At 39.9% G+C, this 22284-nt stretch overlaps 1 protein-coding gene and 1 long non-coding RNA gene across 4 annotated transcripts in view; one reads left to right on the top strand and one right to left on the bottom strand.

The window, feature by feature from the left end:
- Positions 1-15695, bottom strand: part of ankrd12 (ankyrin repeat domain 12) — a 65404-nt gene extending 49709 nt beyond the window's left edge. The window contains exon 1 of one of the 3 annotated variants that reach the window (XM_031903242.1): positions 15081-15695. The gene's annotated coding sequence lies outside the window, so the exon portion shown is untranslated. 3 annotated transcript variants of the gene reach the window in all.
- Positions 15696-15853: 158 nt separating this feature from the next.
- Positions 15854-18940, top strand: LOC116411495. The gene is made up of 2 exons (XR_004223138.1): positions 15854-16024; positions 18403-18940. It is a non-coding gene; the product is annotated as an uncharacterized LOC116411495 (long non-coding RNA).
- The last annotated feature ends 3344 nt before the right edge of the window (positions 18941-22284 follow it).

Below are 22284 nucleotides of genomic sequence, written 5' to 3'. Positions count from 1 at the left end.
CTTTTTTAAATAGGTTACAAAAATATGCCAGAGGGCCTGAATACTTTGCAAGGCTCAGTGATTTGCTTAGTGCCCAAAGAATGTATTATAATGCATTAAACAAGCTTGTATGAGCCATAATATGTGGTAAAATGTGTGTATCTGTTAAAAAAAAATACTATATTTCACCTTGAATGTGGTTCATTAACTTGGTCAAACTGATCAATGAAATAATGATGCATACTAAGTACAATCTTGAGTAAGATGCTAAACTTGATATGTTTCAAGAATAAAAAGTATTCCTGGTAGGTGTACCTCAAATGTTTTTTTTTTAATAGTACCACAAATAAGGACTTTTTAAATTGACCTTCATTGATTTTGTTTGAATAATTTCTTCTTTAAAATGAATTGCTTTTGTATTCCCTTTCTTGCTTCATAGTAGCAGCTCATCAAGCCTGGTCATTGCTTCAGATCCTGGAACCATGGCCCAGTGGGGACAATTAGGCAGGCAAGTCACTGGACTTGAATCTTTTGTAGTAAAGAGTTACTTTATTTCCAACATGACAGGATCCCTCTCACTAAATTTTGGCCCAGTATGGACTATCTACAGGGGAGCATTCTAGAAACGTAAACATGAGAATGTATAAAGCATTTCAGTCATAAATGATCTATACAAAAATACCATACTAGAAAGGAGGATGGACAATGGCACTTTGGACTAAACTAAAAATGACAAATGATTAATGTTTCTGCAATGTCCTATTGCAATTGGTTTTCTGCCTTAAGAGGCAGAGTTGCCTCTGGAAAGAAACTCTCTTATATGAAAAATAGTTTAAGCAGAGATAAGCTTATATTCCTTTTAGTCGACTGCAGCCTGTGGCTTACAAATAAACCTTGTATAATGACCACCTTAAAGATTTATTATTTTCATCAACTGCCTTCTCAACCTCCCACAGCTGCTCTGAAGAACCAGAGAGCTGCAAAACAAAAGTGCTTTCATTATCAGTTTCTTTGTCCATTATTATTTTATTTATGTATTACACTTTCTTTTTGTAACAGTAGCTGAAAATGAAGGTCAGAACTGGTGTTTTGTAAAAGGTGCACTGATTCAAAATTGCAATTAAATATTTTGAGGAGATAAATATAAGTGGTGCTATAAGTGGCCATACAGTACCACCCTTTCTCTTATGTCCCACTCACTATACTAATGGATGATTTCCTTCATGCAGGTATAAAGAAATTTTGACTGAAACTTCCTTAAGGGCAATGACATATGGGGTGTTTTATTGCCCATGGTTTGTTGTGTTGACAGTACCCCCAAAAAATCCTTCCTACTGTGGGTAGCAGGAATCTCTGGAGGGAAAACACTTTACAAGTAAGGGCTCAACACAGCAGAGCTAATGGAACACAGTACAAAAAATAGTTTGACTCTCAGACAGATTACATTTTTGTAACATTACCTAAACTGTTCTTACGATTCAGCTATCTGTATAAGGGCCAATAATCATGACTAATAATTCTGCTAAAATGACAGCTAGAAAACAGTGACTAGGAGTTGGAATTAGTAATGCATTATGGAAGGGTGCCGACTGTTTAGTTTGTACCATGACTGAGTAGAGGGCAGAACAGGTACAGGAATGGAATCCCTTATACAGAAACAGTTATCCAGAAAGCCCGGAATAATGGCAAGGCCATCTCCTTTAGAGTTTAATCAAATAATTACATTTATAAAAATAATTTTCTTTTTCTCTGTAATAATAAAACATTACCTTGTACTTGATCCTAACTAGGCTGATGGAACCCATATTGGTGGCAAAACAATCCAACTGGGTTTTTTTTTCATGTTAAAATGATTTTTAGTACAGTTAGGGGCATATTTATTAATACCAGTGATGTTTAGTCTCCAACATTAATAAATACACCCCTTAAGTTATGGTGATCCAAATTACAGAAGGATCCTTTATCTGGAAAAGCCCAGACCCCAAACATTCTTGATAATAGCTGTAATTACGTGTAATAAAAATTGTGGGGCAATAGAATTAATTCTAAATGTTCCCCAAAATCCAAAAGAGCCATTAATTAATATTTTGTCATAAAGACTTCTAGTTTATAGAAAGGATAATATACCCCCCATACTGAAATGTAAACACCTATTGAGAAGTCACCTCAAGGTTCCGCGTGACCTTTATAAAAGCACTCGGCCTGCAGCTTTGTGTTTTTTTATGGTCACAGAAATCCTTGATTTTTAAAGGGGTTGAGTTAACTTTTAGATTGATGTAGAGTGTAGGGATGCACCGAATCCCAGATTAGGTTCGGGATTTGGGCCGAATCCAGGCTTTTTTTTTGAAGGATTCAGTTTTGGCCAAATCCACGGGCCTGGCGGAACCGAATCAGCATAAATTAGCATATGGGGGGAAAAAAGATTTTTGCAGCGCGCAGTGATTTTTAAACCCCTTCAAATCCTAATTAGCATATGCTAATTAGGATTCGGATTTATTCGGGATTCGGCAGAATCCGTCAGGGTGAAGTTAGTGGAGGTGCCAAATAAAGGTTGTGATTGGCTATTAGGTAGCCTCTATGCACACTATCATCTTACAGGAGGCTTTATTTGGTAGTAAATCTTGTTTTTATTTATTTAACCAAAACTTGTCACCAAGTCAGGAATTCAAAAATAACTCCCTGGTTTGGGGGCACTGAGAGCAACATCCAAGGGGTTGGGGAGCAACATGTTGCCCCAGAGCCACTGGTTGGGGATCACTGTCACAGAGCAATTGTTTTTTGGGTATAGGGATCAGTGACCTCCATTTGAAAGCTGCAAAAAGTTAGATAAAGAAGGCAAAGAATTAAAAAATAAATAATGAAGACCAACTGAAAAGTTGATTAGAACTGGCCAGTCTTTAACATACTAAGGTAACTTAAAAGGTGAACCACCCTATTAATTGCGTTATAAATTACAGTAGGGGTCACATTACAATCTATATAAAAATTACCTGATCGTCTAAAATTTGTTATCTCTTTAGAATCTCTCCAGAAACAGAGGCAAGCAAGCAGGGAGGGTAAAGTCAATCTTGCATCGTTCATCGACAAAGTAAGACTATTGCTTGTAAAAATGCCTTGTTGGCATAGATTGCCCTGCTGTGTCAATGCAGTGGGCTCTAGAATGATGGAACACATTCCCCACAGAGCTATGGTAGCAGCGCACTCTAACAGGCTCATGGTACATGGCAAGAAAGCATGATTACTATATATTTTTCTGTGGGTTGCATGTGCCTGCTGGATCACTGAAGCCACCTTCACACATTAGATTAGTTCCCTCACTAACCTGGGCCACTTGTGGACTACCAGTGAGAAAACACAAATGTTTGGGTCACCCCTGTACTCAACATTTCTGGGGGGGGGGGGGATTATCTCAGCCTCCTCGCTTTCCTTTCAGCTGCTCCTTAGATCCCAGTCTCTTGGTAGCTTTCTCAAGTCTGGGCTCCCTCTGCTCCTTGCAGTGGCAGGAAGCCCCCCAGTCCGTCTGGGAGTCCTAACACAGAGAGGTATCCTTCCTGCTCTGAGAGACCTTTACAGACCTTTCCATACAATTTAATACCTTTCCACAGGACAGCCTTCCTTTGGAAAGTAAGCTTCAATAAGTGAGCTGGACTACTGGAATGGATCACCTGATCCACTTGTTCCTTCCAGAACCCTATAGCTTCCAGGGCCAGACAGCAAAACCCTTTAAACAGAGAAAACATTCCCTGTTTATCAAACACTCCCTTAAAGCCTACACCTCCCACTATGGAGAACTTAAAGGGACAACTCACCTTTTCTCTCTTTTGTTGGGCCATTCTACCACAAATATATATATATATATATATATATAACACACGGGTCTCTGATGAAGCTAACAAAGACATGGCACTCTCTATAAGGCACATTAAAAAAGAAAAAGTACAGTGTAGCACTTGTTGCACTTAGGTATGTTTGTCCCTTGAAAATGCCTGTATTTTCATCTACAATGCAAGAAATGAGTACGTGTTCTCTGAATCAGTGGACCTGAGACAGTGTGTGGGTGTTTATTTATGCAACAAGATCTATGCAGGGAAGGAGCAAAAAAGCAACACACCTATATATTAAAAATTTCCTCTTAAAGAAAACATTTTAAGACTAATGCTGAGGGCACAAAGGGTATTTTCTATCATCAGCATATATCAGGCAGCAGAGAATTGCCCACTGACTGTAATGCAAAATGCCCAATAATGCACTAGTGCATTTAGCCTAACACTCTGCTCTTCTACATTTTGTGACAATGAAAACAAAAAAGAGAAACTACGTGCTGCTCCCCACTGACAATAATGGAACACACTGCAGGTTGTCCAAGACCTGGATTATTGCCTGATAACCACGTAGCTTTGTCAGCCAGTCAGACAAAGCCACTGACACCAGCACACATACACTTATAAGTACACAGGGGCTGGCCTGTGGCAGATGCTTTGTTTGCTTCCCTGTAGACAGGGATATATAAGATAAGGTAGTAGCTGCAAATGCTCGAACAAATGGGTTCAATTTTTCTGGCAAAGTGATAACATAAAGAACATATTAAATATGCAAAAATGGTCTTGAAATTACATTACAACACAAAAGAGCTACAAATATATTGTAAAATATATCTTTCTAAATATTTCATATTACATTCAGTTTTCAGTCACATGACTTTGATGGTTCACATTCTGTTTGACTGTACACTTAGGACTGAGCCAAATCTAAACCTTGCAAAAAGTGCTAGGATTGAGCCAAGTCCCGGATCGAATCCTTGATTCTTTGTATCCCCACCTAAAGCTGATTTGCATGCAAATAAAAGAAGGGGTAATTTCAAGCTGTTCCAAACAAACCAGAGAATGGGTTAAAGGGGAACTCTGTCTTCCAAACCAAAATTTATTAAAGAGCCCCACAAAATATAGAAAAACGTAATGTACTTATCACTGTAATCTGTTCCATCAAAAAGTATGAACAAATACCACCATACCTTATATGCTGAAATCCAGCTGCAAAACAGTTTTCTTTCTGCATTATTTGAAGGCATGGCAGGGGAGGAGGGACTAAAACATTGACATTACAAATTGTAACATCTTCTCCACAGCTTACAGACAAGCATGCAGGAACTACATAACCCAAAAAGCATTGCACTGTGATGTTCCTTTACTTACGGACATCCCATGTGCATGGAATTGTGGGTTAGTTTTTTTTTTTTTTTTGATTCTCAAAGTAGTCAGCCAGATCAGCAGGAAAACAAGGGGCTAGGCTAAAGGTCCCCATACACGGGCCGATAGTAGGACCGATTCAGCAGCTAATCGGCCCGTGTATGGGCAGAACCGAGCGGCCTGGCCGACCGATATCTGGCCTGAAATTGGCCAGATCTCAATCGGCCAGGTTAGAAAATCCAGTCGGATCGGGGGCCACATCGGCTCGTTGATGCGGTCCCCGAACCAACTACCCCATGGCCGCAAATGTAATCTGATCGTTTGGCCCTGGGATTATTTTTTTTAAGCTACTTGCTACCCGATATCGCCCACCTGTAGGGTGAAGATCCGCTCGCTTGGCGACATCGCCAAGCGAGCGGATCTTATAGTGTATGGGGACCTTTAGGTAACTTTTACATGAAAGGAAAACTACACCCCCAAAATGAATACTTAACCAACAGATAACATAATATAAACTAAGTGACCTATTAGAGAATCTTGCCAAACTGAAATATATATTTATCAGTAAATATTGCCCTTTTGCTTTTCTCTTGAGCCAGCATTTTGTGATGGTCTGCGCGCTCCCTCAGAGATCACATGACCAGAAATAATGCAACTCTAAATGTAACAGGAAGAAGTGTGCTAAAAAAGTATATTTATATGAAAATGATTTATTTAGATGAAGCAGGGTTTTACATATGAGCTGGTTTAAGCAATATATATTTTTATAGAGACCTATATTGTTGGGGAGTATAGTTTACCTTTAAGAATCATGAAAAGGCTGCATAATGTTTCATTGATGTATATTACAAAGTTGCTTTAAATGTTTACTTTTCAAAAAGCTTAAGTTGTGTTTAAAACATTTAAACATTTGCCATTCTCTATTCCTAACCTTCTTTAAATGTTTGCACCCTGCTTCCTCTGTACTGCAGGTTGAAGATATGTCTTAGAAAGATGTAAATATCTACAAGTTAAAACTAGACACACCGCTGTCAAATAGGATGCACAGCAGAAAAATAAAATTATGGTACAGGTATAGGACCTCTTATCCAGAATGCTTGGAATATTTCCATAATTTGGATAAAATCAACATAATTTAAATGCAATAGGATTGTTTAGCCTCCAATAAGGATTAATTATATCTTAGTTGGGATCAAGTAAAAGGTTTTGTTTTATTATAACAGAGAAAAAGGAAATCATTTTAAAAATTAGAATAATTTGCTTATAATGGAGTCTATGGGAGATGGCCTTTCCATAATTCAGAACTTTGTGGATAACGGGATAAGGGATTCTATACCTCTACAACTGCATTTTCTTTATTGCACTGCTGTAAATGAGATCCTAATATAGAAAGCAATGTTTTCCACAGCTTTGGTCAAGGGTATATGATTCAGAAATTGTCAACCCAATAATGAGTCATTAACAAAAAAAGGGTTTTTTAATATGTGCAGGGCAAGGAGCCAAGTGCAAAAATGGGCACAATCCATTTTTTTTTAACTTGCTGTAGGTCAGTGTGTGCCCACTAAGACATACAGGGCTGCTTCCCAACTTGCAAGTCATTCAGCTTATTTATACGGCGTATAAAGTATAGATTGCAAAAAAAACCCCAAAAAACCACCAAAACCTTTTGTTGGATAATCTATAACTTTCTAAGATGCATTCATTAAACAATGTCAATGTATTTAAAATCATTTATAAATATAATTGCTGTTGAAAGCAGGATCTGTCTGTTTATACTCTCTGCCGTGTTCTGACACTTTTGAAGTGTAGCAAAAGTTCATTCTCTTCCAGGTCTGTTAATAAACTGGCTTCTGCTACACTGCTTGAAGTAACAGAACCAGAAGATGTTACAGAGATACTGCTTTTGCATTTTGTTGAACGGCTAATAGCTTTGGTCCAACAGTGTTCATCTTCTCAATTCGTTTGCAGATCCACATCTGTATATTATTGCATGTACTACACAAATGTGACCTGTTTTGAAAAAGAAGTAGGCTATCCTATAAATAGAATAAACATTCAGTTTAAAAAAAAAATTAAATACATTTCCACTTTTTATCTATCATCCAGATCCCATAGGCTCAGAAGACCACTGCTTTGGCCAACTAGGCTTGATAGCATACATATCAAAATACCTCAAAAACCTAATAATTCTTTCACCTGCACTCTGACACACAGTGATATGACAAGACCTAACTAACTAAAAATTGCTTAAAAATTGCTTAAAGAGCAGTATAACCCCTTTTCAATAGTAGTGCAATTAATAGGGCTTGTGCTGAACACAGCAATCAGCTGTCCCATGAGAAGCGCCTGTATAAAAAAAATAATTTCTTGCCCCATAGCTACATAGGCTACGAGATAAGGAGCAGAAGGGGGCTTCTCATTGGACTGCTGATGTGTTTTGGCTGTGCTTGAACTGGAAACAAATTGTGACTTAACTTGAAAATTTAGATTTTGCCTTTATTGCAAAAAACACCAAAACTACACATAACTATAATTGAAACAATACGTAGCAAAAAGTATGTTTAGCACAAGCTCCATTCCTTAAACTAATGCCAAAAGAGGGAAGTATTGCCCCTTAAACTGCCTGGCCTGTGAACCATGTGGGAAACCACAAGAAGTTGTTGCTATTGTCCAACATGTGATTATGTGTTATGATCATGGCTGGTCATTGCAGGCTGATTTACTTCCTGACAGAGATCACTGGCACACAAGAACCAGTAGCAGAAGCCAGCACTGCTACACAGCATCTTCATAACCTGCTTTTATGGCACCCAGTCTGAATGAGCATTTGCAGCCCCCCAAACTTAACAAAAATAACAAATAAGCAAAGGAAGGGGCATGTTCCTTGCCATTTTAAGAATTTGCCACAGTGTGTACAAATATTAACATTACAAAGTCGGTTTATCTTTAGGAAGTGTGGCAAATACAAAATTGAAGCTAGGGTCACTAATTATTTGCCCCTATCTAATGCAGCTTGCTTCAGCGATGAGCAAACTGCACGCATAAGCCAATAAAGCCAGGCTGGAGGAGCGCAGTATGAGTGATATTCCAAGGCACGTGCCAACAAACAACACTTAAATGTGCCAGCCTGCAGCTCTGACCCATCAATAGCTATGCAAACAGGAGACTTGCTAGTCCGCCAACTTATTAAGAGTTACAAATCTTCCTGTACTTTACCAACACAAAAGCTTCTACAGTAGCCACTGGAAAAAACACAATTTCACAATGGTGACTAACATGACCTGATACAGTAGTACTGGATGCAGTTTACTTCCAGTAAGTTCTTATAAATATGAAATGGCTGGCTAAAAAGATAATGTTCAGGACAGGGTTACAGAGGTGACTTCTTATCTGACGTGAACAATTGTTGTTTGCTAAAGAAGCAAAAGCAAGGCATCACTGTAAAATTCACACAAGAGCCTCAGCTGAATTGTGTCTACCACCAAAAAAATTTACTGATCATATTTTGTGCTTCTTATATCTATATTTTGGATATTAAAGGCCCCAGAACATTTTTTTCCGATGTCAGGCCTATGACACAGGGAAAATTCAGTGCCTGCATTTTTTCAGCTGATTAGAGAAGCAACAAAATTTACCCCTGCAGCTGGCATTGGTTAAACAGAATTAAGTGTTTTCTGGCTGAAACCACCTATTCCATTTAACCAACTCTGGCCACATTGGTTTTATCAGTGTTTTGCAAAAACAATCAAATCCCCATCATCTCCCTAATGGATACACTGACCAGTCATCTGTGTTATCCAAATCAATTGGCCAGCAGGTCAAAATGACGGATACAGGTATCGGACCCCTTATACGGAAACCCATTATCCAGAAAGTTCCAAATTATGGAGAGGCCATCTCCCATAGACTCAATTTTAATCAAATAATTCACATTTTTCTCTGCAATAATAAAACAGTACCTTGTACTTGATCCCAACTAAGATATAATTATTCCTTATTGGAGGCAAACAATCCTATTGGGTTAAATTACTGTTCAAATAATTTTTTTTTAGTAGACTTAAAGGAACAGTAACGCCAAAAATGAAAGTATTAAAGTGTATTAAAGTATTTAAAATATAATGTACTGTTACCCTGCACAGGTAAAGTTGTGTATTTGCTAAAGTAACAGTATTATAGTTTATATAAATAAGCTGCTGTGTAGCCATGGGGGCAGCCATTCAACCTGGAAAAAAGGAGAAAAGGCACAGGTTACATAGCAGATAACAGATAAGCTCTGTAGAATTTAATCTTTTTCGGCAAATCGCCGAAAAAGACTCGCGAGGCTTTTTCGGCGATTTCCCGAAATCGCCCCGCCGCGTCTGCCATCCTGCCGGCGACTTACATGTTTGCCAGTGGGATGGCAGGGGGAAGGCAACTCAGGGAGATTAGTCGCCCGCGAGCAGGGAGTTTTGCCGCGGGCGACTAATCTCCCCGTGTACCAGAGCCCTTATCCGTTATCTGCTACGTGCCTGTGCCTTTTCTCCTTTGAATGGCTGCCCCCATGGCTACAGAGCAGCTTTGTTTATATAAACTATAGTAGTCTTTCTGAGGCAAACACACCAGTTGTACCAGCACAGGGCAACAGTACATAATGTCGTAATTATTTTTATACACTTTCATTTTTTGGAATTACGGAAAGACCCCTTATCTGGAAAACCCCAGATCCCGAGCATTCTGGATAACGGGTCCCATACCTGTACAGGTATGGGACATCTTATATAGAATGCTCGGGACCTGGAGTTTTCCAGATAAGGGATCTTTCCGTAATTTGGATCTCCATAACTTAAGACTGCTAAAAATCATTCAAATATTCATTAAACCCAATAGGCTTGTTTTACCTCCAATAAGAATTAATTATATCTTAGTTAGGATCAAGTACAAGGTTCTGTTTTAAAATTAGAGAAAAAGGAAAACAAGGATTATTGTTTATTGTAATGTGACTAATACCACAAATAGGCCTAAATTCAGCAGTGGCAAATCACTGACATCAGGGCAGCATAATTTTTCAACTTCAGTTTAGACAAGCCTTTGCTTTTTTTGTTTTTAAACAATATTAAGCAAGCATTTGGATACTTTTGTAGGATATTTTGAGCCAATGGCAAAAGATTTATTAAAGTTGAGCCCAGCTTTCACACTTTTTTTCATATATCAAACAAATGTAATGTCTGCATGTATTTCAGAAAACGAAAAAATATTCTTCAGTGGTTACAACAGAAGGGTTGTACAACAATATTGTTCAGTGGTTACAACAGAAGGATGCATATATCATAGAACAGAAACAGAATATTCAAAAACTGACATATGCAAGAGGAAAAAAGGGCCATGTCATTAGAGCTTACAATCAAAATTCTACAACATATTAATTAAATAAAGTTTGCTTGCTATACAAAAGTTTGTGCAATTACCAGCTAATATTTTTGATAAACAATTTTATGTTAGGAATTGGTATTTTCAGTCATAAGAACATTTTGAAAATGATGCCCAAAGCTTGTCTAAACTGAAGTTGAAAAATGATTTGCCACTGCTGAATTTAGGCCTATTTGTGGTATGAGTCACATTACAATAAACAATAATCCTTTGGTATGCACAATAAAGGTAATGGATTAACTGTCAATGCCAAATGGGAGCCCTATGCCAAGCAGTGCGCATATATTATATATATATATATATATATATATATATATATATATATATATATATATATATATATATACATATATACACACACACAGAAGGAAACAGCAGCAAGCATTATACACTACCGCGTTCAACAGTTTCTGGCAAGCATTCCACTAGAATGTGCCATTTCTTCCATTTTTATGCGGCATTCATGCCTGGGCTGCATTGTCTCTAAATGCTCGCCTGTGGAGAGAGATGAAACACACCCCCTTTCTTCCTTTTTGCTTTTCATCACACCACTGGATTCTTCTACAGAATTTACATGCAAACACAATTATGCTACGTACAAACAAGACCTCTTATAGAAAAGATGGCTTGCTAGAATTATAGGCATCTGCAGCTGTGCTAAAATAGTTCTAGCGAGAGAAGCATAAAGAACAAGGTTAAGTTTGTTGTTCAGACACAGTTACAAAAACCTCTGGTCTTCAGCAACGCTATAAAATTGCTCATTGCTTTTGTTAAGGAACGGAAAGTGCACTTGGAAGAAAATCACGCCAGAAACACATAGGATAAGGAGCTGCCTTCCTTTTCAGATAAATACAACATGTCAGTGTACATACATACACAATAAAAGGGAAAGTAAAAGCATTGAAGATGGAGGTTGGGCAGGGAAGATCCCAGCAGCCTAGAGCGACAGTAATGCAGGCAGATGGGCAGTGACACAATCAGGAGCCATTCTTGCTGCTCTCTAAGCACCAATCCTTAGCAACAAAACACCCCTTACAGCCACAACACCTCCTACGCTGGCACAAACAAATCAGCAAGGCACAAAAGCACACAGGATACAAATTCAGCTTAATCATTCTAAATATATTTATCCAGTCACTGCACAAACTCTACCAAAACAGGCTCCCCATTACACTGGAGCAATAGTGTGCTACAATTAGGAAGAAAAAGCAGGATGCTGTTCATTTTGGTGCATTCATAAAGGAAGTAAATTACTACTAGGAAAACTTGGGAGTGGTTTATTATGCTTTATATGCCGGAGAAATGTTTATCATATTTCATACAGAAATTCTGTATGAAACTAAAATTGAAAAATCATAAATGAAAGATCACAGATGTTGATTATGACTTCAGTAAAATTTAGTTATATATGATTTATCCTGGTGTATATCCTTGGATTTTTACATATGTAGAAGTATTTTTTAGACTCATTATGGATACTTCTACTTCCCACCTGATTAATGGGCAATTCCACCTCTAAATAAACTTTAAGAATGTTATGGACCAGCTCTAAGTAACCTTTCAACTGATCTTGAACTGATTTCTTTTAAAATAGTTTTTGATTTTGAGTTATTACCACTGCTTCGACTGGCCTAATACCCTTTGGTTTTTAGGAAGCAAGAGTAAGCATATATGATAATGTACTTGCCCTCCACTTATCTTCTTTACTGGTGCTCCCAGTTCTATCAGGTTAAATGTGAAAATGTTACTGTAAGAGGCATGGGGCATCAAGGAAGGTACAAGGTATAGAGATTTATTCAAAAAGCAGTGCACTACCTTTTCAATAAATATAGCTCTGTGCCTTGCATCTTACATTAAGGTCCCATTGCTCCTTTATTTTAAACTTTGGTTGTTAGGCTCACTGACCCCAGGGACCAAAATACCATACTGACTGTGAGGGCTCAATTTTATTGTTATATTTAGTTGCTCATCTTTTTGTTCAAGTCCTCTATTTGTATTATAATTTTACTTTCAAACTGGTTGCTGGAGATATTAGGCCCTTAGCCAGCAAAAACAGAACACAGCAAAAAATTTAAGTGTTTAAAAAAACATAACATAATTAAACATTAAAATCATTCGGATAGGCTGAAAACATTTTATCGCAAGGCAAATTGGTTACAAAAAAATGATACAATATTTGTCCAGACGTGCACCATCATGCACTATTACAAAAAATACCACACTGAGGGGACAGACTGACATGTTTCTGAGCAACAACTGTGTGACAAGATTGCCATCCATGTACTAATAGACAGGGTGCTTGGAATCAGTGTGTACATCACTGCTCTTAACATTTAAACCCTTTTCAATATACAATTAATTGTATAGAGCCAATGTTCATGAGAAACTACTACCAATCACCAGATCTCAAACTTCTACACAACTCCCAGCACCCACTGACATTTTCTATCTTTTGGGAGGCTCAAGAAACTCTGTTCACCCCCAACTGTAAGATATTTCTTTTTTTTTTTTTATATAGATACTCAACTCTGTCAAGAATATTACATTAATTAGGCCTCTTTCCCCTACATACAAATTTTCAGTACAAAGTATGGTGGCTGAGTTATGCCAACCGATAAATATGTACCAGGGATTTGTCAATCACATAGGTTAGAAAATGTCTGATCCAGATGCACCATATCTGCCAATATTTGGTGCACTGGTATATAGTAAAGAAAAAAAACTCCACTCCTCGTCACTTTTTGGTTTTCCAATCATTCAGGCTGCCAGCCTGAACAGAGCATACCATGTACTGCCCCACATATTTAGTCCACACCACAATACTGTATGGCCACCTTTATTAGACTGGACAAGTCACTTATTCCACAGTATTAATTCCAAGTGAAACCTATGTAGGTTATAAGTTAAAGTGCTAGAAATTTGCAGCATGTTGCAACTATGCACCAAAGCCAGGATTTGGACCAATCCCAGCTGCTTTGCAAGATTTAGATTTGGCAGACTCCTTTATGCTCAGCCAAACCAAATCCAAATCCTAAAGCCATGTGACCAAATAAGTAAAGGTGCTATTTTTTCAACACATGCACTATTTAAAATTTGCTTTAATTTAAATATGTAAGTTAGAGATTGCATTTGGTTCATTATCCTGCTGAAACTTTACAAGATTTCAGTATTCAAAAAGTCAAAAATTATGGATTTGGTGTTTTCCTAATTGCAGCGTTTAAGTGCCAAGATAAATTAACTGCCAACTGATTAGAACTTCTTTGTGACAAATGGTCTTGCAACAAAATTGTGTGATTACTCCCCTAAAGCTGAAGGTCTGGGGCATGTGCACCCGGACCCACCGTTCCAAGTGGAACTCTATATGGGATTTTTCTTTTGAATCATGCCAACTGATTAGATCTAAGGTAATCTAAAAAAAAGCTATGTTGCCGTATAATATAACTGTCCAGTGTCAGGTTATCATTAAACTGCCAGCCAATTGAAAATATGTCTTTCATGACTAATGGTGGCCAAACATAGGCAGATATCAGCTGCCAATTCTGATCTCAACCAGCCAGATTTGATTTTCCGTCAGATCAGGGATCGCATAGGCTCGTTGATGCAGTTCTTGCTCTGACAGCACATATGCTCGCCGTTTTCATTCGATCATTTGACCCTAGAACAAAGCTATCATATTAGCCAAATATCGCCCACCATAGGTATGCATATCGAGAGAAGATCCAGGTCGCCAAATGAGCAGATCGCAACGTGTACGCCCACCTTTAGGCCTTAGATGAAACATTTTGTCCATGATACAATAATAAAGCAAGCTGACACCAAAATAAGCAGCTCTCATCTGAAGGCTGATGGGGGATACTGGGAGTTGTTGTTCAACAGCAGCTGGAAAATAATAGACTACAATATATCCAAAAGAAAGCACAAGCAATAACAGGAGCTTGACTGGGTAGGGTTGATACCTTAACTAGAAAAAAAATACAGGCCACCCAATTTTTTTTATTTTTTCCCCTGTTTATAACATTAGCATCAAGCCTAATTTCTTCTGTCAAGGTGGTAACCCTACATCCCAATCATTCCCACAATGTGCCAAACACCACAACAACGCAACCAAATAAAATACAATAAAAGTGGGTTCATTTTGCTCCCCTCCCCCTGTTGTTGTTTGGGCCCTATAAGCCCGCAAGACAACAGGACTGCCAGTGGGTACCGAGAATTACGTTATACAACAGCTGGAGGTGCTCTGGTTAGACAAGAGGGCTGCACAAGCCTGGGCCACCCTTTGTACAAGGTTCGCAACGCTCAGTCTTTGCTTCCACAAACAACAGAAAGCAGAGGAGAGCTCAGCACGTATAGCTCACGGCTATAAACAGGACCCACTGGGTCCCATGGAGAGGGGCGTTACATCCGCTACAACTGTCAGAACCCAGTCGGGCATTCAGGAAACACCCCCTAGCACAGGAAACAAAGTGGTCTCTACCCCGGGCATAAAACTGTCCCTCCCCCGCCACTCACCTGCTAAAAGCGCCGCACGTTACCCCTATAGAGGATCGGGTGGGCTCCAGTTCGCGCCTTGTGAAGCCACACGCCGTACTCTCTCGTTCGAGCGTCTCAAGCCAGTTCCCTCCACCGTCAGTCAGGCATCGGAGGGCCACGGTTTGAAAACAGGGGTCCACAACCCCGACTATTGCCTCCGTGCAGCAGCGCTCACACCCCTCTCTCCTTCCTACAGTGTCTCTCTCTCCCCTCCTCCTCCTCCAGTCGCACAGCCCTCAACGACCGGAGCCGGATTGGTCGCAACTTGCTTCACACGTGACCTAGCGAGAAGCGAGGTGGATTGGCCAGAAGGGAAATCGGGGAGGAGAAAGCCAAGGCCGCAAGGTTAAGTACAATAGAATGTTGACAACAGCGACAGTTGTTCGTACTTTTGTCTAACTGATACGCTATGGTCTCAAAACTGCGGGTCTGCAAGATCAAGTGAATTCCCGCTCTCAATGTTCCCCTGCCTCCCTGACGGCTACATTTAAATGACTGAAGAGCCACAGGTTGACAGTCCGCGGAATATACCATCTCCTCCGTCTTACGCAATTCCAATTTATCTATACGCACCAATTATACATTACTAGTGTATGCTATGACCTGTAAATGCGACTGAAGCCCCTCCCTTCCATAAATAGGGAAGGGCGGTGCTTGCTCTTGCAACCTGGCAGTTTGGAACACACCAGATTGTCGTGATTGGTTGGCGCGTAACTGACATCACCAAGCCCCTTCTCCGGGAGTCACCCGATATGGCAGCGCCTGGAAGGTTCTGGAAGCGGCTGGAGAAGAGAACGAAAAAGCCAAAACCACCCAGGTGGACCTGGATTCAAAAAATACCGGGCACCGTGTATGGGCTGGGGTGCCATTCTGCTTATATCGGCTGTCTCGCACCTAAAGAGTTCCTTCTTTATGATGGCGCAGTGAGTATAGGCTCCCAGGGAGGGTCAGTACGCATGCGCGCAGCATGCAGTTTGAAGGGAGGGATGACGTAACTTGTGTCAAGACTCTGTCACCTGAAATTAACATGTTAAACTGGAGGCAAGCTTGTTAGTTACCATGGTATTTATACTGTCAGAATAAGTCAGGCTCCCCGTATCACCAAGATAATTGTTATAAAGTTTGTCTACCCTTTGCTGGTGTAACAGCCTTTGCTCTTGTGGGAATGCTTTGAGCTAGCGTTAGTTTCCATTCAGACTTAAGAACATTAATGAGGTTGGACATGGTGTTTGGCATAAGGCCTCTCTCATTCCAGTTTACAGTACAGTTAGGCCAGACAAACAAATTAAGTTATGCATTCCATCTCCGCAACCTTATTCTACTCGATCTGATGCTTGGCATTGAGTATAGGCTTTATAGGTGGTACAAAAATTTGCTACTGTTTCTTGATGGAGATGACCCTTAATTCAATAATAGGTGACAAATCTTTACTTTTGCTCCTATAGTATGTGGCTAATAGTTACATGAGTTGCCGCTGCTTGCCTTCTATTTCGAATTAAATAATAAATTTCTCTAGCATACATGGTGGAGGGCCGCTAATTGAAGCCAGTTTGACCACTCCCCTTTTTGAAACCACACCCACTTCAAACCACACCTATTTGATCACAATGGTGGTAGCACAGCAAAATCCCAAATGCTTGGTCCTTACTGTGGGGATATCAACCATCATTCATGTGTGAAAGAATTATGTCATATTAAAACACACCCTTAAATTCCATATGCCTCCTCCTCCCCTGTGGATAGCAGAGCAACCCCCAGTACATAATTATACACCTTAGGGACCATTTAATGGCTATTTACAACTGTTTTTAACAAACTCCCACAACAAACCCCGGCCAGGTTCACCTCCCACAAGCAGCATAGGGCAAGCAGAGTACGGCACACACAGGCAGCACTCTGCCTGTCCTATGCTGTCTGTGTGTGCCATACTTTGCCTGTCCTACCCTGCCTGTGTGTGCCATACTCTACCCTGACTGTGTGTGCCATACTCTGCCTGCCCTACCCTTCCTGTGTGTGCCATACCCTCCCTGACCTATGCTGCCTGTGTGTGCCATACTCTGCCTACAGTACCTATGTCTGAGGTGTGAAGAAGTGAACAATGGGATTGATTACAGTCTGAGGTGTTAACACTGCAGGGGGTGAACAATGCAGAGATTAAAAGGTGTGAACAACACAGGGGATTACATTTTTAAACAAAACAGAGGGATTACAGCCTGAATCTGAGGTGAAAACCATGCAGGGGGCCAGTTAATCTCAGTACTGATACCATTTAATGCTTACTCAAAGGTAAGCCATCAAAGCAGCCTGACAGGTGGGGGGCCACACAGAGGGGGGTCGCGGGCCGCCAGTTGGACAGCACTGCCTTAGACCATAGGCCCACTCTCAAAACTATATTTCCTCCTTTCCTCACTCAACCTCTTCTTCTCCTAGGGGCTGATTTACTAATCCACGAACGGTCCGAAGGCGTTTTTTTCGTAATGATCGGTATTTTTTCGTAAATTGTCGCGACTTTTTCGTAGCCATTACAACTTTTTCGTAGCGTTACGACTTGCGCGAATTGTCGCGACTTTTTCGTAGCCTTCACGCCGAGTACGAAAGTTTCTGATTCATTCAAGCTTCAGTATCGTGACTTTTCTTGGGCCAGGTTGGAGCTGCAGAGTGCCATTGATTCCTATGGGAGACTTTCCTTGGGCCAGGTTGGAGCTGCAGAGTGCCATTGAGCCCTATGGGAGACTTTCCTTGGGCCAGGTTGGAGCTGCAGAGTGCCATTGATTCCTATGGGAGACTTTCCTTGGGCCGGGTTGGAGCTGCAGAGTGCCATTGAGCCCTATGGGAGACTTTCCTTGGGCCAGGTTGGAGCTGCAGAGTGCCATTGAGCCCTATGGGAGACTTTCCTTGGGCCGGGTTGGAGCTGCAGAGTGCCATTGAGCCCTATGGGAGACTTTCCTTGGGCCGGGTTGGAGCTGCAGAGTGCCATTGAGTCCTATGGGAGGCTTCCAAAATCATGCTAAGTCTGAAAGTTTTGCCCGCAGTTTACGAGCGCTCAATACGAAAAAGTCGCGACAAGATACAAGCAAATCGTAACGGCTACGAAAAAGTTGCGACAATTCGCACAAGTTGTAATGGTTACGAAAAAGTCGTAACGGCGACGAAAAAATACGAAAAAGTCACAAAATGTTCGTTTTCCAATCTGAATTTTTCCCATTCGGATTCGTGGGTTAGTAAATCAGCCCCTTAGTCTCTTTTATTTACATGCTAGCATCTATCCTTCCATCTATTTCTCCTCCTTCTTCCCATTCAGAAATAGCAAATGATCATGAAGTAGGACAAATGGTCAAGAGCAGGAGGGCCCACTGACACCTGGGCCCACCGGGAGTTTTCCTGGTGGGCTAGTCCGACACTGCTGGTGACCACAAGCACGTTGGAATTATGGGGAAAAAACATGGCATCTGCAAAAGTAATTTGCACACAGCAATACGGTAAGTAAATGATTCCAGTTGTTGTAAGGTGCTAATTTATGCATTGACTGAATGCAGTTATGTCTTACTATCCAGCTACATATTTCATCAAGGTATGGGCTGCTGGCTGAACAGTCCATACTGTTATCAGTCAATTTTGTCCACTCTGTACTCCAGATTAATCAGATGTTAGAACATTTTTATATTGTTACTAACTTGCTTGCTTTCAAGGGGTAAATATTTCAACATACTTTCTCACCAGTAACTCGCCCCTTCAGGTATGCAGTTTTTTGTTTGAATATAATACCCCCTACTGTTAAATGTGTAGTAAATGATGTACTCTACTGTAAACTACAAGTATATTAAAGAAGAATGAAAGGTAACAATACACAAGAGGTTATGAATTTGTGATATGTTGCCATCCTAAAACGCTGCATTAAGTTTTACTAAATACATACCATAGCATAAAAACAGTTGCCTGAACTTCCCGCTATTATAATTATAATCCATGCAGCACCATGTTATCTGGATGTAATGTCACTTTCTGCGGGCAGTGTAACTATGGGGCCGATTCATTAAAACACGAGTTTGAATCCTGAATGGGAAAAATTTGGATTGGATACGATAATTTCTGAATATCGCAAATATCACATAAATGCTTACAAAAAAATCGTATTAGTCACGATAATATCATATTGGGGATCCGAAAGTCACAACATTTTCGTACCGGACGATTGTAAACAGCGGCAGAACCATCCCGAATTTGAATGAACGCTGCGAGCGTTCGTGTCTTAATAAATCTCCCCCTATGTGTATCAAAGTGCACAAAGTATGTTCTACAAAGCAGTTTACTGTGACCTTTCTGCTGAACTGCTCTTGTATGTCTTTCCTTCTCCTTTAGAAGGCTGCAGTCTGAGTGCTTCCTACATGCCATTCAACTCTTAAGGCGCTTTAATTTATATTCTATAATAGAAGGGTATACTTTGTAGCATAAGCCTTAGTATTTCCTCAAATATTGCACCCTCTGCTCTTTAACTTTTTCAAGATTATGTTCACCTTTGTACAGTTAAGGCATAATACTTTTTCATGTCTCCTGGAATGTGTCCAAACTCCAAATTACTGGCATACTGGGAAATACATATTTAGATATGGTCTAGATAGGTCTCTTTACAGCATTGTGTCCCCATTATCTTAGTGGTAGACAGAGCTTCTTTTTCTTAGTTTGACCGTTTAAAGGTGGCCATACACGGGCCGACTATAGCTGCCGACATCGGTCCCTTGGACCGATTCGGCCCGTGTATGGGGAGAGCAGAGCGGCCTGGCCGACCGAGATCTGGCCTGAAATTGGCCAGATCTCGATCGGCCAGGTTAGAAAATCATTGATGCGGTCCCCGATCCGACTGCCCCATTGCTTTATAGTAATTACTTCATTTGGTGATTTGATTGTCGGATACCTAATGTGAAGTATGGTGGTGATGTTAATCATGCTGTGGGGAGGAACAAAGCAAAAATAGATGTTACAAATACTGGAAGAAAATCTTGCTAAAATAAAAAGCTTGGGCAACACTTTAAAAGGTATTCTTTTTATTTCTAAATTACACTGTTTTCATAGCAAATAATTCACTCTACCATTTTGAAATTTTATTCTTGAACCAACAAATATATATTTTGTTTTATTTAGATGTAATATTGGTATGTAGGCAGCCATCTCAGTGCATTGTGCCTGAACTTTCAGAAAGAGCCAGCGCTACACTTTAGAACTGCTTTCAGGTAACCTATTATTTGTCCTACTCCCATGTAACAGCAGTAAAGTGTGACTAAAGTTTTTTTAGAGTTTCAAGTCACATGCCTGTGGCACCCTGGGAAATGAAGAATATGGTTAGCCCCATTTGAAAATCAAAAACATTTTAAAAACAGATTTCAATGCAGGATTCTGATAGAGCAGCTCTATTAACTCATGTATTAAAAAAAATATATTTTTCCATGATACTATTCCTTTAAGCAGAACAGTGATCCCCAGGATAAAACTAACATAAATTTATGTAGAAAAGGGGGAGTATCCTTGTCAAAGCTATGATCTCAATCCAACTAATAAGCTGTAGTGCTGTTCAAAAATTAATGTGTACAAGCATCATGCAACTAGCCTTTAATAAAAAAAATATATAAATATCACAGATAACACATTTTTGTACAGGTGGCTTACTTTGTTCCTGATAAAACTGATCATAGTGTGTGAGAGGGATTTAGATTGTAAGCTCCACTGGGGCAGGGACTGATGTAAATGATGTATAATCTCTGTACAATGATTGCACTATAGAAAAAGGGATAATAAAGCATCGAAGTGGCAACAGTATGTCTAATAATATTGGGATAGATGTATTTCTAATGTATTAACTGGAGGAAACACCACAGGCATTTGGTTATAAGTTGATATCCTGGAGAACACACTTGCACAAACTAATCTGTAGCCATCCATAACATTAGAACTTTCACAGCCACCCCTCTCTGGAAATCGATTAACATTACAGTAGGTTAAGTAGACCAGACCTCCAGTTAGGTGTAGATCAAAACATTTAATAGGATCTGGTCTGTTGTCAACCTGTAACTTTAAAGTCAGCAAATAAGTATTCACTTAAGTCTCAACTTTTTTGTTATCAGGATGCCACCCACCTGCTCCACTACCTCAGGATTCCCTAGGTAGTCTTTCCCACAGTTAGGAAACCTCAAATAAATGGTGGCTGTGTTAAAATGGCAGTACCCAGCACCAAGTATTACAGGTTCTTGTAAGAATAACACATTCTTGGTAAGAAGCAAAATACTACTTTGAAAACAATATTGAATGTACAGGTCTTAAGCTGGCCACACACGTGGTGATTTATCGTTCCAACCCTCCACTGACGTTCAGGGCTGATACGTCAGACATGGAGGTAGAAACAATAGGATTTCTACCTCCTTCTGCTGATTCAGCCCTGAACATAGATTTTGCTAAGGCGCCTGATCAAAATCTTTTAACCCGCCTGACTGGCGAGTTGTCCGATATCTGCAGCCGCCTTTTTTTTTTTTTATCAGTAGTTTACTAGCTTAGGGTTAAACAATATACATCACTGGGGCAAGTATACCTTTGGCAACAGGAAGTTGCTTATGGTGAGCCACCAGTGAGTGCATGGAGTAACAAGGTTTGAATTAAAGGGAAAATGGAGCCCTGAGGCCAAAATGAAACAAACAGAGGTGTGACATTCATGGCAGGGCTTTAGGCTTTGTCCACTTAACAAAAGTGTGCAACAAATAGGCATAAAAATACTGCTAACGTTTTTTATTATTGCATGTTTTAATTTTGCTAACTATAGTTCACCTTTAAAGAGACATGATACAGACCAGCTATGGAATAAGGAAATAAGTATTTGTGATGCAGAATATCTAACTAAACTTTGCTAATCATCCATGGCCCCAAAACAACGGATTTTGCTTTCACATCAGGGTTGAGTAACATGGAAAACTGGGCCAGCTGGTGACCTGATTTTTAGGAAAAGTAAGAAAGCTCTATGTGCTCTGAACACAGGACCTGCACGTAACCTTTTGGCTGACAGATTTGGGCTGTGCATGAAAATATAACCAATGTCATAAGGGACAACCAATCAAATCTCATTGCTCATCCTGTGTGGAATTCTTTTTTTTCCAGTAAAACAAGGGTATTCCTCTTACTGGCATATTTGTTTAAAACTTTT

This window comes from Xenopus tropicalis, chromosome 6, assembly GCF_000004195.4.
Source record: "Xenopus tropicalis strain Nigerian chromosome 6, UCB_Xtro_10.0, whole genome shotgun sequence".
NCBI lineage: Eukaryota > Metazoa > Chordata > Amphibia > Anura > Pipidae > Xenopus > Xenopus tropicalis.
Note: the sequence above shows the minus strand (reverse complement) of the source record. Positions and strands in the feature narration are given on the sequence as shown.